A 17,152-nucleotide genomic window follows, 5' to 3' on the forward strand; every position below is an offset into this window, starting at 1 on the left:
AATTCTAGGCTCTGTTTGTCAGGCTCTATCATCTCCCACCAGAAGATCTGATTCCAAAAGATACATCATTTCCTTTGCTCCAGATACCTCAGAGAGACTGAAATAAGAAATAGCAAGATACTTCACACCACTACATAATTATAAGTGTTAATAATACCTAAATGTCTTTAAATGGTAAAGGAGACTATAGATGAGACTTCAAAATTCACAGGAAGGCTTATACTTAATTTTGAAACAAATATTAGTTAAGTAGTTATAAAAACAAACTAAAATAAAAACAAGATGAGAATATAAATTGTATATTTCTGAGGACTCAGCTCTTAGTCTTTGACCCACGTTGAGCAGTTGGTGTGATTTCTAGAGGTAAGAATTAATTTTATGATATGGTTGTAAGGTGACTCCAGTAGGCAAGATAAAGAGAAGCCACATCTGAGAAGTCCAGTTGGGAGTCTTTATTAAGAAAGCTGTCATCTGCAGGCGGGCTATTGTCACAAATACCTGAAGCCCCTCCAATATACTTAACACTGTTTGAAAACTGGGTCATGAGAGCAGGAGAGGAAAGAAAGAGCTGAAAAGCAATACCAACAACAAAGAGCAACCCTAATGGAGAGCTGAAGTGGGAAACCATGTTGACCAGAGCACAGCCAGGAGACAGGACACAGCACAGGAGGCCCAGCATCATGGCAGAAGCGTCTGCACTGGTCTCACCCCAAAATCCAGTCAGGCCAAAAGGCAGGGTCACTGGAAACTAGAGAGTCTCAAGTTCAAGGCACAGGATTGACAGGCCCAGTAACCTATCATCCAATTCTCCACCCCTGCCTCTAGGAATCCAGTCATGCACATCACCTGGGAGGTGGGACTTCCCTGGGGCTACACAACAGGAGACATTTACATATATTCTCTGGGTCTAAACAATATGATGTATCTGCAGTTCAGAGGGTGGCTGTCCAACTTCTAAGTCTTGGAAACTGGGTGGACATCCCCCATTACCTGGTTAGGTACCAAGATGGCTATAAAAACAAGGTGATTTAGACCTAGTCTTTCCCTTACTTCAATCTAACAGCAACTTTCACTTTTTTATTTTTTTCCTTATTAGTATTGCATTTTAAACTGTTTTACATAGAAGTGGTTGTTGCAAGTCACTGAGTTTTGTTGTTGGTAATACTGAGGTTTGAACTCAGGGCCTCAAGCTGGCTAGGCAGCATTAAAGACATTGGAGTTGATGAAAACAGAGATGGGTTTTTAAGCAACTAGTAGAGGATGGGTGAGCAAAGAAGGTGAATTACAATCTGGTCTAAAGGACTTTGTCAAACATAGATCCAAGTTTAAGTGTCAATGTCATGAATGGCCACTGGGTACAGTGGCTCACACCTATAATCCTGGCTACTCTGGAGGCTGAGATCTAAGGATCATGGCTCAAAGCCAGCCTGGGCAGGAAAGTCTATGAGACTCTTATCTCCAATTAATCACAAGAAAAACAGAAATGGAACTATGGCTCAAAGTAGTAGAGCACTAGCCTTGAGAGAAAAAGCTCAGAGACAGAGCCCAGGCCCTGAGTTCAAGCTCTATGGAAAGAAAGGGAAGAGAAAAACTCTTCTCGGCTCTCCTCTACTGAGTCTCTAATACTATGATCATCTGCCAAATTATTCAAAAGAATGGACTAGCAGTGTAATAAATCAGGAAACTGTCAAGATTGATCATTGCATCCATCATTTGTTTTCCTACAAAACCCTCAGTGGCATCAAACATTTTTCAGTTTGATTTGCAGTTCTGTTGGTGCAAAAATTGAACTTCAGCCAGGCTGAACCATGCAACCTCAAAGCCATTCTATGTCTTTTCTCACATTAGTCTGGATTTTACAACTGTGCTGATTCATGGGGCTTCAAGAAAGGGTTCATTACAACGTATGTTCCCCTTCCCCATGTGATGATCGTTGTCATTTGCTCTGTGATAAGCAATAATTTGAGCACAAATACCTGCATGCCTTTATTTTCTTCTATTCCAATATTTTCTGTTTGTATTAAACATGCTTGTCTCATTTTAGGCAAACTAAAACTAATGGACAAATATAGACCTGTCAGTACATTTTTTTGGTCAGTCATGGGGCTTGAACTCTGGGCCTAGGCACTGTCCCTAAGCTCTTCAGCTCAAGGCTAGTGCTCTATCATGGTGAGCCACAGCGCCACTTCTGGTTTTCTGCTGGTTAATTAGAGATAAAAGTCTCACAGACTTTCCTGACTGGGCTGGCTTTGAACCGTGATCCTTAGATCTCAGCCTCCTGAGTAGCTAAGATTATAGGCGTGAACCACCAGTGCGGGGGGCTGTCCCTACTTTTTGGTTCAGTCCTTTTTGTTGTTATTGATCAATCTTTTTTATTAGGTTCTTATCGCTGAAGACCTCTGAACTGGCTGTGTATCTCAGAAAGCCACAATCCTTCCAACATTTGAACAATGATGCCCTCTGGTGCTAAGATCTTGATGTTGCAGTTTGAGAAAAGGGAAAGTAAAATCTCTCATGGTTTTAAAACAGACTTTCATACGTGCCATTCACCTACTTGTACTTTGTCTTTGGAGCCCTTTCCAGAGCTATGAGGCATTTTCTACCTGTATTTGCTATGCTATAAATTTTGAAATTAGGGTAGATGGAGAACAACAAAGCAGGTCTATGTATTTTTGGTATCAAGGGAGAATCTTCATTTCTGGAATAGTATCCAGATTTTAGGACAATTTTAAAGTATTTCATGCTTATTGGGGAAAAGCAGTTTGATATTCATTATGGGCACACAGAATTGTATTTGAAACTTCACTATTTGCAATATTCAATCTCCTCAAGGAGGATTACTAGTGTAGAATTAAGTATAGACTATTTTTGCAGGTATTTTCTCCTTGAAGTTGAACTGAGGAGGAGATAGATAGAAAAATCTTAAACCTAACCAGTTTAATCAAAGGTATCTTTCCAGAAGGGCACTGGAGACTCACATCTGTAATCTATACTCAGTAGGCTAAGATCATAGGACAGAGGTTCAAAGCCACCTTGGGCAGGCAAGTACATGAGAGTCTTAGCTCCAATTAACTACCACAAAGCCAGAAGGAGAATTGTGACTCAAGTGGTAGAGCTCCAACCTTAAGTGAAATGGCTGAAGGCCAGAACCTACATCATGAGTGTAAGCCTCACTACAGGAAAAATACAAGGTATTTCCAAGCACCTCTTACAGATTTTGAGGTCAGTTTCTCTCAGGACACCATCTTACACTTTCTGAATGACTGTTATGGATAGCATACTCTAGCACAGAATCTGAAAACAAACCACAGAATCATTTTCTGTTATATATGTTCAGAACAGCAACTACCAGGAGATTTCCCTTGAGTAGATTGTCTTTCTTAAAATAATGATTAATGGGGGCTGGGGATATAGCCTAGTGGCAAGAGTGCCTGCCTCGGTATACCCGAGGCCCTAGGTTCGATTCCCCAGCACCACATATACAGAAAACGGCCAGAAGCAGCGCTGTGGCTCAAGTGGCAGAGTGCTAGCCTTGAGCGGGAAGAAGCCAGGGACAGTGCTTAGGCCCTGAGTCCAAGGCCCAGGACTGGCCAAAAAAAAAAAAAATAATAATAATAATAATAATGATTAATGCAAAAGTAACAAGTTGTTAGTATTAGAGATAAGAATCTTTTTTGCAAGTCCTAGGTCTGCAAGTATAAGGTAAAGATAGTAGCCATTCATACAAAGTGATATTCCTCTACCATGTATCACAATTCTGTATAAAACACCATGTTCCAATTCCATTAAAGATCTTTTTTAAAAGAATGGAAGCACTTGTATGTGTCAAGCTGTTTTTCAAGCCACAATCCATCTAATTCATTGCTGTTTACTTAGACGTATAACATGGGCAATCTATTTCTAAATGGAAAAGGACACTATTTTAAGTGCCTGTGGAGAAACAGGAGCATGGTGTGTGCATCTACTAGACATACATTACTTGCTATTTTGATTTAAAATGAATTCTTATCTTCCCCCTCCCTCACTGAAGTTTCACTGACAGATTCAGAAGTCCCACTTCTCATTAGGGTTTTCTTTTCTTTTGTATTTTGGAGACAGGGTCTTGCTACATAACTTAGGCTGACCTTGAATTTAAGATTATTCTGTCTTGGCTGCCCAGAGCTGGGATTACAGGTATGCATCACCACACCTTCTAATATTTCTCTAAACTAATAAATAGGACGAAGAAAAGCTAGAAAGCAGAAAAAAACCATAGGGAGAAGGGAAGGAAGTAGAAAAGAATGAGGAAGGTATCTTTAGTCCTATTTCATTAATATTTTGCTTGAGGTATAATCACCCAACATAGATTCTCCACTCAAAGTTTTCAGTAAATTTCTTATGTTATATAACCATCAAAAATAAGTTCAGAACATTTCCACCCTCTTCACCCCCCAGCCTACCATACTATTAGTTAGTCCTAATTTCTCCACACTTCTGCTCCTCAATTTTGTTGGTTAATTGGAGATAATAGTTTCCCTGGTTCTTCTGCCTAAGCTGGCTTCTGTCCTCAATTCTCAAATCTCCATCTCCTGAGTAGCTAGGATTATAGGCGTGAGCCATTAGTGCCTCACTCTGTCTTTTTGTTATTGAATATATGTTCTCAAAATACACAGAAATTTCAATATAGGAATTTCTGTATATTCTGAATAGACTTTTTTTTTAAACCAGATGTGTTTTCAAGTATCTTTTCCTATTCTGTAGTTTGCCTTTTCACAGTGTTATTTCCTTTGATGCACAAAAGGTTTTGATATTGTTTGTTGGGGGGCTCTGGACCCCCTTTTCCCCTATCTCCCCGGGGGAAATGCCTGAACCCAAACTATAAAGACACTCAGCCCCACCCCTCCCACTGGCAAAAGGAGTAAGGCGTATCTTTGTGGACTTTGCTGAGTTGAGGAGAAATGCCAAAATCCCCTTCCCCATCAGCCCCCTCATGTGTTCGACACAGGAAGAAAATTCCGAGGAGACAGCCTGATGGTTGAACAGGTCTCGCCTGCCCAGGGGGCGGGCAGAAGAATTTATTACAGTGACAAAGGCGGAAGGGGAGGGACTTGGGGTGACTAGCTAATTGGCTGAACTGGGCTGCCCATCAGGTGATATCATGAAACTTCCTCTGTGGGCGGGGACCACAATCCCCCAAGGGTCGGGCCTCCGCCATTAGACACATGGCCAAGCCGGGAGGCCAAGCCAGGAGGCGGGGACCACTTGCTTCTCTTCCGGTTGAGGCCGGGAAGGTGGGAGGGGCTCCCTCCCACACTGCCCAATGCTAGGGGAAGGGCAGCGTGAAACCCCAACAATTGTTAAAATTCTTTTCCTTTCATTACTCCTCTTCTGATGCTGTCGTTTAAGAAGCCATTTACAATTCTGAGGTCATAAATATAATATTTCTGTATTCTATGAGCCTTATATTCCTTTTGTCTATAATGGATACATTCTGTGTTAATATTTATATATGATTCAACACACAAGTAAAATTTCATTCATTTTCATAAGAATACTCAGTTGGCCAGTCGTTATACCACCATTTTTTCCAGTAGATCGTCTTGACACTTTTTTTTTCAAAAACCAATAGGCCATAAACATGTAGGTGTACTCTTAGACTCTTTTTTTATTTTTATTTTTATTTGTCTTATTTATTGTCAAAGTGATGTACAGAGAGGTTACAGTTTCATACGTTAGGCCTTGGGTACATTTCTTGTACTGTTTGTTACCTCCTCCCTCATTCCCCCCTCCCCCCTGCCTCCTAGACTCTTAATTCTATCCCGTTGGTCTCTATGTCCACACTTATGCCACTATCATACTGTATTTGATCTATTAAGTTATGTGGTAAATTTTAGTATTGGAAAGTATGTGGCAGCACCTTTATTCTTTTCCAATACTATTTGACTATTTGGGGCCCCCTTTAATTCCACATGAATTTGAAGACTGGCTTTTCCACAGTGAAAAAAAAATTGGAATTACAATAGCAATTGCATAGAATCTGTAGGTCTCTCTAGATAGTACTAAACAAAGTTATCTTAATAAAAACAATATTATCTTCCAATCCATGAACATGAGTTGTCTACATTTATTTAAGTACTACTTAATTTATTTTCAATAATGCCTTGTAGTTTTTGGTGTGGTATGAAAGTCTTCCACATCTATGTATTGGGGAATTTTCCCTCACCTAAAGAGACATCTGGCTTTTAACCAATTCACAGATGACCTCTAAAATCTTGCAATTTCTCATGTGTTAGGAGTGACTTCAGAATTTGCGGTAGGCTTCTCAGACCACACATGATCATTTGTGGTAAGTAGACTATTCAAATTTGCATACAAAATGTCCCCCACAGGCTATGTGTTCAAAACTTAGTCGCCAGCTATTTGAACTCTTCAGAAGTTATCATGAGGATGCTAGTATCATCAATGCATTAACTCATTTATGAGTTCACAGCTGAACGGATTATTAGGAGGTAAGGCCTGTTTGAAGAAAGTGGGTCATTTGGGGTAGCTTTGAAGGGTATCCCATGTCCCCGTCTGTCATGGGGGGGCTGCATTGCTCGTGACCATGGACTGCAACCTCTGAAACCATGAGCCAAAATTAATCTTACTTTAAATTGTTTTGTTTAGGCATTTCTCAAAGTGATAAAGAATAAGTAATACAAAAGCAGATCCTGGTGAACCCTCAACAGTTATTACAATGCTAGGACTTAGGGTGGGAGCTGGCAAAGTCAGAAATATTAATCATGTGATTAGAGAATGGAAGTACTGCACTCCTTATTAAAATTCTGACCTCCAGAGAGAAGAAGGAAGTGCGGAGATCAAGTTCAACCATACAGGCAATGATTCATTAATTATGCTGGTATAATGAAGCCTCAATAAAGACTCTTCGAACCAGAGCTTCAGTAAAATTTCCTAGCTGGCAATGAGCGTGTGTGTGTGTGTGTGTGTGTGTGTGTGTGTGTGTGTGTGTGTGTGTGTGTGTTGGTACTAAGGCTTTCCTTTTTTTCTTTTGTTTTTGTTGTTTGTTTGTGCTATACTGGGATTTGAACTCAGGGCCTGGGCATTGTCCCTTAGCTATTCTTCTCAAGGCTAGTACTCTGCCACTTGAGCCAAAAATCCAATTTTGGATTTTTGGTGGTTAATGTAAGATAAGACTCACAGGCTTTCCTTCCTGAGCTAGCTTGGAACCATGATTCTCAAATCTTAGCCTCCCAACTAGTAGCATTACAGGCATGAGACCTAGCTTCCATGGCTTTTCAGTTACAATGGTACTCTAGAACTTAAACCACACCTCCAGTCCAGCATTTTGCTCACTAATTAGAGATAGAGTCTCATGGACTTTTCTGCCAGTATTTGCTTGGAACCTGATCTTCAGGTCTCAGTAGCTAAGATTACAATGAGACATTGGCACCTGGTTCAACAATACTGTCTGAGGTCTGTCACACTTCAAAGACTGGAGGAGGCAATGCTATATAGGATTGCAGAAGATGACCAGAGGCCGTGCATTTGAACCCTTCTGAGATTTATAGCCTTATACTACCTTTCTTTGGTTAAGTTTAGTGTGTCCTATCCTCATAACAAACATAACCTTGAATATAATACAGCTATTATAGCCAATGCTATAATAGCAGTGAATTGAGACTTTCCAGAAATTTTCTGGGTCTAAGGATGGTCTTGGGAACAGCTAAAGTATGGACAGTTTTGAGACTTCCTTAATTTCTTATGGATTTCTTGAGACTGTTTCCCCTAGTGCTGAGGATCAAACCCAGGGCTTTGCACAGGATAAGCAATCATTATGCCCTTGAGTTCTATCCCTTTCCCAATGTATTTGTTTTCTAACAAACTCTTTCTTATTCAGCACTTGCTAAATGCTATGCTCAAGTGCTTTACAAAAACTTTTCTTTTATTCTAGTCCCATAATAACTCAATGGAATGTGTACTTTTTCTTTTTGGAAGATGGGCAGTCTGGTTGCTGAATCCATATTGGAAGCTAGATACCACAGTGCTTTCTAAGCCTTTCTTGAGAACTTCCTGAGCACCATTTCATTCTTTCCACTGCAATTCCTTCCCACGGGACTTGAAAGATCACACTTAACCAGTCCTAGGTCTTCTTAAGTCATCAACTCCAATACTGCTACCATCCTCACAACCCTACAGCACTATTATCCTAAGTCCTGGCTACTCTGATAACCTGAATTCCCCTCTCCCATATTCTGGATCAAACATAAGAAGTAATTATTGCTCCCAAGCAGCACTTGATCATGGATTTCATACAGCCATTTGCCAGATGTTGAATGGTTTTTAAACAGACAAGTGTATTGAGACCCCCAGGACCTGCTCTCTCAATCTCAGGTTCTTCATTTGCAAAACAGAAACTATAAGACCTACCTCAGTAACATGCTTGTTGTAAAACTTAAGTAGGGATGAGAAGAAGCAGGAAGGAGGAAGAGGATATGGAGAAGGCAGGATCCTGGTATGCTATAAGTGCTTCATATATGTTTAATTTAGCCTGTCTTTTCAAGAAGCTTGTACTGTTTCTCAAGGCACTCTCTCTCTCTCTCTCTCTCTCTCTATATATATATATATATATATATATATATATTTCTCAGAAAGCCTCAGAAGCAGTGAATGATTAATTTTATTACTTCAACACACACACACACACACACACACACACACACACACACACACACACACACACTGGTATCTGGACCTAGTGAAGTACCTACCTTGGAATGTGGTGTATGTGGTGGAGTGCTAGCCAGGCCCTAGGTTCAATTCAACAGCTCTTCTACCAAAATCAGACTTTGTAGTCTGACTTCAAATGTGGGCCACTTCCTAACTTGGTAGCTCCCAGGAAATTGCTTAAATTCTTTAATCTTTAGGTCCCTTAGTTATAAAATGTTTTCAGTGGTTCCTGCCTTTCTGGTTGGGAGGATTCTACAACAGAATGCAGGTAAAGTGCTTCTGCCTCCCAGCATTGTTACCTATAATTGAATCTGTGTCCACACAGATTTGGCCTCTTAAGGTTAACTATGCTTCATTTTCTGGGTTTTCTGACAACGCACTCTATGGCTATTTCTCTCCTTATCCATTTTTTTAACTCTTTAAAGGTACTTACAGATTTATCCTTATGTTTTATTGTGTTCCAAGCAGCCCTCACCAATCAGACCTGTCTTTAAACCCTCTCCATAACACACACACACACACACACACACACACACACACACACACACACCCCCCTCTTTCATTAAATGCCACATCCATCCAGACTTGCTAAGGAGCCTCTGAAGTCATCCATTCACAAAGGAAGCAGACCCGAGGGCTGAACCGAGTGCCAGGCCGGGATCGGGGCCAGGCTCGTGGGAGTTCACAGCCCACTCTCTCTGGCGCTGGCTCCTGGCGTCTTCCCGGGTCCGGGCTGCAGGACGTCCATCCGAAGTCGCCCCGTCCCTGCTCGTGCAGTCGCCTCCCCACGACTCCATCTTTCCCCGCATCTCAAGGTCCCGTCCAGAGCGGATTCTTGATAAGCGCAGGTGCCGGGCGCGCGCCGGGATGGGGAGCAGGAGCGAGCTTCCCCGTGTGTTTGGGGCGCGGAGCAGCTGGGGGAGGGAAGACAGGAGTAGGGTGGAGGGGGCGAGAGCCGGGAAATGAACAGCCGGGGGTCCTCTCTGCCTGTGCGCATGCTCCAGGCCCCTAGGTTCCCTGGCTGCCGGCAGAGCCCAGCCACCCGATGAGCTCCGCCCCCGGCCGCGAGGTGCCTCGGGTGCGGATCGTTGCCCGCCACTCATCCCACGCGGTCCACAAGCCCGCAACACGGTCAGTGTGGTCGCCAGAGGAGGGTCTGAGGGACCCGCCGGGGAGAGGGAGGAGATGGGGCTGGGGGCCTGGTGGTCGCTGGCGGCAGCCGCAGGGCCTGGCGCCGGGAGCGGGTGCGGGAGGCTCTCCCAGGGTCGGGGCTCCGCCGGGTGACCTCAAGACCCGGGCCGCGGCTCCACTCCGAACTGGATGGAGATGCTTTTGATCGGTCAGAACAATGAATGGGCTGAGGAAGCGAATAAGGTTAACGAACCTACTGCCTTCGAGGCTTTGGGGTCGGGTGATGGGGCTGGTTCTGTTTCGGATATCCAGACGAGTTACTTTATCCCTCTCATTTTTTTTTTTTTAATTTTGTGTTTCTCTCTCGTAATTCACCTAACAAATGAAATGCTCTACTCATGATTCTTCTTGATTTTGCTCTGCCTAAAGAAATGCTCTTTTATTTCCTCAAGTCTTAGTGTTCCTGTCCATCTGTGTAGGGGGAAAAGTGTATATGTAGTAGGTGAAATTTGTTTTATTTTGTGTGTTTTCCCTTCCTTAACAGGTTGTAATTTTTTTTTCAGTTAGTGACCATCTTTGTAATTCAATGGAACAACAGTAGGTGTTGAACATAGTTAAAAGGAACAGTGGGTACAAGCAGCAACTTTTTGGGTACAGGATAGAATGTAGAGTACCTTTCTGATGTGAGAGACATCAGTCACATTTCCTACATTAGGTCCAAACTTTTGTCTTTAGTATCACTTCCAATGTAGGCCTTCAATGTAGCTGTTGGAATAACTCAGAGGTTAATGTAGTCACATTTGGGATATCCACTCAGCACATTGGAGAAACACATGTTTACCTCCCACCATGCTAATCATTTAGAAGACTCTCAGTGGAGATTAGAGAAAAGGAAATGCATTAACAATGTAACATTTTTCAAGTAGATAAAATAAGTTGAAATTACTGTAAATGTACTTTGTAGTGAAGTGATTTTATTAATGACAACAAAGCCTAGGATTTATATGGGGAGCATGTAAGTTTCACCTGTAGGTGTATTTGGAAGTAGCAAAACTTCCTTGTCAATACTTCCTTATTGCCCATAAATGCCCTCTAAAACAAATTTTGCAAATAACCATTTATCTGTGTACAGTGTATATAATGCTTATACTAGAAAAGCAATACTCAGATGATTACTCAAGTACTCTATAAAAACAAAATACATTCTTTTGAGGTTTGAATGAGGTGTGGCAGGAGTAATAAAATATTAACTGTGTATAGGAATGTGCTGGTGTTACGGGGTTCGAGGGAGGGGATTCCCCATCCCTCTAAGAGTCCACCACTCAGAGACAGTCTCAAGCAAAAAGATGGATTTATTGAGGAAGCAAAAAGCGAACTGACCAGCCAGGGATGCAGCACAGACTCGGGAGCTGAAGTTGCGACAGTGAAAAGTGGGCTGACCAGCCATGGACACATTGCAGACTCGGGCACTGACACGGTGACCCCGAGCAGTCCTCAAATTGGGGTTTATAAAGGTAAAAGCGTAGCACAGATGTAGGGGGCTTGACACAGGGGGTTGAGCAAGAAACAAGTTAAGCAAGCATGGCACAGATGTAGGAGGTTGGCACAGTAGGTAGAGCAAGCAACAAACAAGTTAAGCAAGCCATTTCTAGAAGCAGAATTTTGGGGTCAGGTTGACTTAATCTGCTCCCCCGAACATTTCCTACCATGGTTCCCTAGTCAAGATGGAGTCATCTGTACTCCCTACAACACTGGGAGAAACAAATTTAAAGGTTTTCAGATTTGGGGTAAAAACTTTCAACATGATGAGTATACTTTTGGAAAAAAATGTTAGTATGTGCTCTTAATCATCAAACTCTGAAATGTTGTTGGGAACTGATGTCTCACACTTGTAACCCTAGCTTCTCAGGAGTCTGAAATCTGAGTGTTAACTGTTTCTATGAATATTTTGATTTAGATTTTTCCCACCAAGAAAAAAAAGCAGCATTCTCTTTTGAGTTTCTCTTTATTTATTTATTATTATTCTCTTTATTATTTATTCTATACAACTTATTTTCCAACTAGATCTCAGAGAAATAGGTGTGAAATAATTACTAATGTATGCTACCCATTTTCAAATGAGTTCAGTAATGAAGATGATCAAAGCCCTAACATCATGCTTGTTTGTTATTTTAAAGGACCCAGTTTATTTCTGTGCTTTCTGGGACAAGGCTAACCATATATTAACATACTAAAATAGAATACTACTGAAAGCTTCCCCAAAGTAAAAATTGTAAATAATAATGACTGCAGTTTGCTACTTTCATGGTATTATGTTGAGTTTACATCTGAGTTTTGAACTAATGGCCCTATTTTTCTACCAGGGGTTATTTTATCCACTTTCTTTTTCTTTCTGAATCTACGTTAGGACACTAGCAATTTTTAAAACAATTTTTTTGTATTGGACCTGATCCTGGGGCTTGAACTCAAAGCCTGGGCACCATCACTAGGCTTCATTTTGCCAAAGGCTAGCACTCTGCCACTTGAGCCACAGCTCCATTTCCAGCTTTTTGGTGGTTAATTGGAGATAAGAGTTTCATGGGCTTTCCTGCCTGGGCTGACCTTGAACCAGATCCTCTGATCTCATTCTCCTAAGTAGCTAGGGTTAGAGGCATGAGCCACCAAGGCCTGGCTTAAATTTGACTTTGAAATTGTTTTAATACAAGAAAATACAAGAAAATATTACTTGTTAATACCAGAGTTCTGGATATCCAAACATCAGTTTAAATAGCGAACTATGACAACTCATAACTGAAAAATACGCTCAAATTTTAAATATTTTCAGTGTTTAATTTTTTCAAGTGAGCTTCAGTGTGACAAACAACTCTACTGTAGTTCTAGTATATTTAAATGTAGATATTTTGAGATGAAGATAATCACTTTTGCCTACTAATTCAGAGGAAAACTTGTAGTAAGATTTATGCTCTGGTACACTTGTATTTGACTTTGGAACTCAATTCTTTCCTCTGAACTGAAATGGCTTCTTCATTCTTTTTCTTTTGGGAAATCACTGGGATTTGAACTCAGGACTTCTAGCTGGCTAGGTAGGTATTTTACACTTGAGCCACATCTCCAGGTGAACTGACATTGCAGCTTCTTTAATACAATTAAGTAGTTACTCTAAGATAAGTATAATCTGTTTCATAAAGTGGTATAGTGTTAGCGAATTGTACAGCTTCTCATGGGAGAATAGGGTAGAGAGCATGCATAGCATGGGTTCAATCCCTACCACTAAAATGAAATAAAGTAAAATAAAATTATCTCTCCTAAGATGAGAATTGAGTCTCAGCACTTCTTTCCTGAGTCATCTCATACAAAGACTATTCTTACTCCTTAAAAAAGAATGTGTACCTAATGAGATATTTTTCAAAAAGGGAAAGAAGTACAGTATATAACTCTAAAAAGAAATTTGGAAGGAGACAAGACCTTATTTTACTCAGGCAACAAATTTCAACCTCCTACGAGTGTCTTCAATCAATCTTAAAGTCTGAGAAAAATGATGATTATAACAGAAATTATCTATCAACCCATCAGTTCACTGCTTTGAACTCAAATGAGATTGGACCTTTTCTGATAAGAGACTGGACAATTAGTAGCCACTTTTCATAAATGGAATGAGCTAATCACCGTGGATTTAACAAAGATAATTTTAATCTACACATAACATAATATAAAATATGCCAGAAACTATATCTTTTGCAGCTCTTAAACTTACACATTCAAGTAAGATGTGAAAAGGAGTCCACATTTTCCAAAGTTCTTTTGCAACCAGCAATTGAAGACCCACAAACCTGGATCATGCTTTTGCCATACCTCATTCTTTTTAAATTTAATCTGAGGATAGAATTTAAGATGAATTTAAAAGAAGATAGAATCGTATAAAAAAGGACTTTATATCATCCGGGATTTTTTTTCTAAAACTGAAGTTTTTTAAATATTTTAATCCCTATCTAAAACTCTGGGTGATATTCAATGTTTAGTGTAATTCTGGTGCTTCTTTTTGTACAAGTTTACTTTTAAAATGAAGTTGTTTTGCCTGTAATTCTAGCTACTCAAGAGGCTGAAATTTGAGTATCAAACTTTGAAGCAAGCTCAGGTAGACAAATCTGAGAGATTTTTGTCTCCAAAATGTAGTGGTTCAAGTGGTAGAGCATCAACCTTGACTGAAAAAGCCAAGTGAAAGCACAAGTTCTTGGGTTTAAGCCCCTATGCTGACACAAGAAAGGAAAGAAAAGGAAGAAGGGCAGGACAGGGCAGGGCAGGGCACAGGTAGTTTGGCCCAGGGCTCCAGGCCCTATATGCTGACCATGTTGCTCCACCAGTGTTCTATGCTGTAATTCTACACCTTCAGCCCAGACCCAAGTTTATAACAGGTCTTACAATTATCTCAGTTAATCAAGCACTTCAGGACACACTGTGGAGTTGCAGCAATTAAAACTTCTTAATATTCCAAGGAGATGAAAAGCTTATTATCAGATACTGAAAGAAATCCATCCTTTATTCATGTTAATCCATGAATCATTATTTTTATGGGCTATAATACTATTGCCAATTTCATGCACTTTTACTCCATAATGAACTCCCACAGGAAGGCATGTCTGTAAGTTTTCTCAGATAAATATGATGCAATTACATTTTCTGTCATCTTTTTAATGTCTGCAAAGTATGGCACATACAGGCCCAGTTTCTTTGTCCTTAACGTATATTAACTAAATAAAGGGGTTTCATTGTGACGTTTTCATGCATGTATGTAAGATGTTTTGATCACATTCACCCCCTCCACTACTCTTCCTTATCCTTTCACTTATTTATTTTACAATTTTAATGGTTTCATAATTTTATTTTTATAATGCATACAAGGTACTCTGATCATGTTCACACCCTCCATTACTCTCACAGATACAGATTCTTATGAGCAAGGGTCTTCATAATTGCTCCTTTCATGTATTTTATGAAATTAGTCAAACCCATATCAGTTGGTGTAACTGGCTCAATGTACTATCATGACTTTATAGTCATGCCTAGGGACATGTAAATTGTTGCATTTTCCAAACAGTTTGCAGTTTTCTTTATTATTTATGTTGGGATTCTCGGCCCCCAGGCGCTTCTCCTGGCCAGCGGGAGAAGCGGGGAGCGTATCCCGTGGGGTCGAGCCGAGATGAGGCAGAGCCTCCAGCCGCCAGCTTCCGGCCCAGAAAAGACACGCAGGCGCGGGGGCGGGGGGGGGGGGAAGTCAAGCAATCATCCGACTTTTAATAAGAGAAACCACATTTATAAAGGCTGATTGGCGCCAGGAAGGGGAGGGATGTAGCGTAGCTAGCTAGGGCTGTGATAGGCTGTCTGGGCTGTCCACCAAGGGTGGGCGCTGGGGGGACGTCCCCTAAGGGTGGAGTAAATCTACATCATGGCCCACAGGACTGCCTCCGGGTTCATCACCCGCGGCCATCTTGGCTCACAGGCGGTTCGAGGCGGGAGGCGGGGCTGGTTAGAGCAGCCTTTCCGGTTCAGGACCCAGAGAAGGCTGGCAGGGCTAACAGCCACGCGGCCCCAGGGCTGGAGAAGAAGCAGGCTGGCTAGGACCTCCTCTTTAAGCTGCAAGCCAGTGCCCCACAATTAAGAGAAAAATGAGCAGGTGATTGCTTGGCACTGGAGAGGAGACAACACCCCTGCCCTGCAGGGACTGCCCAACCCTAGCCTGGCCTGGCTTTAGCCCCTGCTGGACTGAGCTCCCCCAGTATTTTGCTGATACTGTTTTCCCTACTTGACACCAAAAGTAAATCTTACATAGTTTATAAAAAGAAAATTAACTTGTTGATTCTATCTAAAAAGCTCCCAATGAATGAATAAGATGAGAAACCACTTTCAGAGACTAAAACTTGTATATCAGAAATAACTGATGCCTGCAAAAACCTTCACCAAACGTGTGCTTTGATAGAGTCAAGTGGTGATAGGGAGACTTTATGAAATGACTCTTGGACCTGTCCTGGGTTGTTTTTGTAGGATTTTTCTGTTCTTGCTCATTAAGATAAATAATCAAAATAATTGGGGGGCAGTGCTGAAAGAGACTCTGTACCTGTAATTGCTCTCATGCACTAGAACATTGGTGATCTCTTGTTCATTTCTGGGCTACAGCAGCTACTACATAAGCTCTAACTTGGGGGAAAGAGTTGAGAACTATTCCTTTCTGGACTGTGGGTTCCAAATCACTAGAGAACTAGAAACCCTCTCATGGCTTCTTTTTTTTTTTTTTGCCAGTCCTGGGGCTTGGACTCAGGGCCTGAGCACTGTCCCTGGCTTCTTTTTACTCAAGGCTAGCACTCTGCCACTTGAGCCACAGCGCCACTTCTGGCCGTTTTCTGTATATGTGGTGCTGGGGAATCGAACCCAGGGCCTCATGTATATGAGGCAGGCACTCTTGCCACTAGGCCATATCCCCAGCCCCTCTCATGGTTTCTTGACTTTCTGCAAATAAGACAATTACAGAGTTTTCTCCTGTCCATAGCTTCAGTCGTGTTTCTCTGGCCAAGAAATGCTGAGGAAACTTGAGGGAAAGGCCAGGAGCCTCTCAAGCTTTAAGGGAGAAGTCTTAGTCCATGTGTAATACTATGAGTTTAATTACGATAGTGAACCATAGTTAATATTTAAATGATAGGTTTAGCAGTGAAGATCATATTTTTTACTTAATGAGCTATGTATTTATCTTTTAACTTTTCCTTTTATCTTTGGTTTTTGGTGGCAATGGTGATCAAACCTGAAACCCCATGTGTGCCTGCTGCCATTAACTCTGCTACACCTCCAGCCTCAAATTGGTTTAAATGAAATTATATACTAGTGTAAACACATCCACTAGGATAGCATTGAGCAATGCTATCCAAATGCTACCCATCTTGTAAATCAATGTTCATTTTCAGTGATTTTGCTTGCTAACACTAATATGTAAGATCGCAATTACAGTCATCAACCCAGCAGTCTAAGAGTTTTCATCTTCCTTTGAGGAATAAAAAGGTCTGGCTGGACCCTGGTAGCTCATACCTGTAATGCCAGCTCATACCTGTAATGCCAAGATCTGACGATTGTGGCTCCAAGCCAGCCTTTTACTTCCAATTAACCACCAAAAAGCTAGAAGTAGAAGTAGGAATCAAGTGGTAGAGTGCTAGCCTTGAACAAAAAAGCTCAGGGACAGTGCCCAGGCCCTGAGATCAAGCCCAGGAATGGCACCAAAACAAACAACCTGATGAAATTAAAGGGAAAATAGACAATTTAATAAGAATTGTTA

This window comes from Perognathus longimembris, chromosome 7 (assembly GCF_023159225.1).
Source record: "Perognathus longimembris pacificus isolate PPM17 chromosome 7, ASM2315922v1, whole genome shotgun sequence".
Classification (NCBI taxonomy): Eukaryota; Metazoa; Chordata; class Mammalia; order Rodentia; family Heteromyidae; genus Perognathus; species Perognathus longimembris.